This window comes from Capricornis sumatraensis, chromosome 18, assembly GCF_032405125.1.
Source record: "Capricornis sumatraensis isolate serow.1 chromosome 18, serow.2, whole genome shotgun sequence".
NCBI lineage: Eukaryota > Metazoa > Chordata > Mammalia > Artiodactyla > Bovidae > Capricornis > Capricornis sumatraensis.
In genome coordinates, this window is record NC_091086.1 from 17,485,106 (window position 1) to 17,486,927 (window position 1,822).

The window sequence follows — 1,822 nt, forward strand, 5'->3', positions numbered from 1 at the left end:
CATGTCCGACTCTGTGTGACCCCATAGATGGCAGCCCACCAGGCTTGCTGTCCCTGGGATTCTCCAGGCAAGAACACTGGAGTGGGTCAACATTTCCTTCTCCAATGCATGAAAGTGAAAACTGAAAGTGAAGTTGCTCAGTCGTGTCCGACTCTTTGTGACCCCATGGACTGCAGCCTACCAGGCTCCTCTGTCCATGGGATTTTCCAGGCAAGAGTACTACAAACGTTACAAACGTTATAATTAATGATTAAAAAATAAATTCTGCTCTTTCCCGGCTGGAACCATGGAGGGTGCAGAAGAGAAGAAAAAGAAGGTTCCTGCTGTGCCAGAAACCCTTAAGAAAAGGCGGAAGAATTTCGCAGAGCTTAAGATCAAGTGACTGAGAAAGAAGTTTGCCCAAAAGATGCTTTGAAAGGCAAGGAGGAAGCTTATCTATGAAAAAGCTAAGCATTACCACAAGGAATACAGGCAGATGTACAGAACTGAAATTCGAATGGCTAGGATGGCATGAAAAGCCAGCAACTTCTATGTACCCGTGGAACCCAAATTGGCGTGTGTCATCAGGATCAGAGGTATCAATGGTGTGAGCCCAAAGGTTCAAAAGGTGCTGCAGCTCCTTCGCCTCTGGCAGATCTTCAGCGGCACCTTTGTGAAGCTCAACAAGGCATCAATTAATATGCTGAGAACTGTGGAGCCATACATTGCATGGGGGTACCCAAATCTGAAGTCTGTAAATGAATTGATCTACAAGCGTGGTTATGGCAAAATCAACAAAAAGCGAATTGCCCTGACAGACAATGCATGGATTGCTTTATCTCTTGGGAAATAGGGAATCATCTGCGTGGAGGATCTGATTCATGAGATCTATACCATTGGAAAACATTTCAAAGAAGCAAACAACTTCCTGTGGCCCTTTAAACCGTCTTCTCCACGAGGTGGAATGAAGAAAAAGACCACCCATTTTGTAGAAGGTGGAGATGCTGGCAATAGGGAAGACCAGATCAACAGACTTATTAGAAGGATGAACTAAGGTATCTACCAGGATTATTTTTGTAATCTGGTTAATAAACAATTGAAACAAAACAAAAAATAAATAAATTCTACTTACTAGTCAGGCACATTTCAGGTACTTAGTAAATACTCAGAGAATAAATGAATGAATTTAACCTTATTCCAGCTGTCCAAAGAGCATGGGAGAAAGCCCCATGAATGACTTTTCTGGCTTTTACCGAAGGGTCCCTGGGATCCGTCAGCAACAGGGGAAGAACTCCGAATTGGGCCAAGTTCACTTACAAGAAGCCGCTTTTGATAAAAGCTCAGTTCTCTTATTAATATTCCTTCAACTCTTTCTGTAGCCCTGACAATCTCCTTTTAAAAAGCAAATGCACTATAGGCAGAAGCTGAATCAGAAAGTCAGAATGCAAGGTTCGGTCCCAGTTGGGCAGCAAGACATCCCAAATCAACCCTTTGGTACATTTTGGTAGGACGGATATACAAAAGGTTGACAGCACTTTTGAGTCTATCTATAGAAACATTAGATTGGTTGCCAGAGGTTAAAAAGAGAATCAGTCTATTAGAATTTACTTATGATAAATGGAGTTGCCAAGAGGCTGCACTGTAAGATTCTGGCTTTTCGTGAGTCCTACTCACTAGTGGCTGGTGTCAGAAACAGAACTTGTTGACTTTGGGATCTAGTGATTGTTTTAAATTAGTGCCTCAAGGACACAGAACTACTTTCCTTCTTTACTGCCTACTTTTCTGTCCCTCATTTTTATTATTGATTCTGCTTTCTCTCCTTCATGTGCGAATCTCTTTGTTT

General features: G+C 42.2%; 1 pseudogene; it reads left to right on the forward strand.

The window, feature by feature from the left end:
- The first annotated feature begins 286 nt into the window (after positions 1-286).
- LOC138094629 (large ribosomal subunit protein uL30 pseudogene) lies at positions 287-1,033 on the forward strand (annotated as a pseudogene).
- Positions 1,034-1,822: the final 789 nt, after the last annotated feature.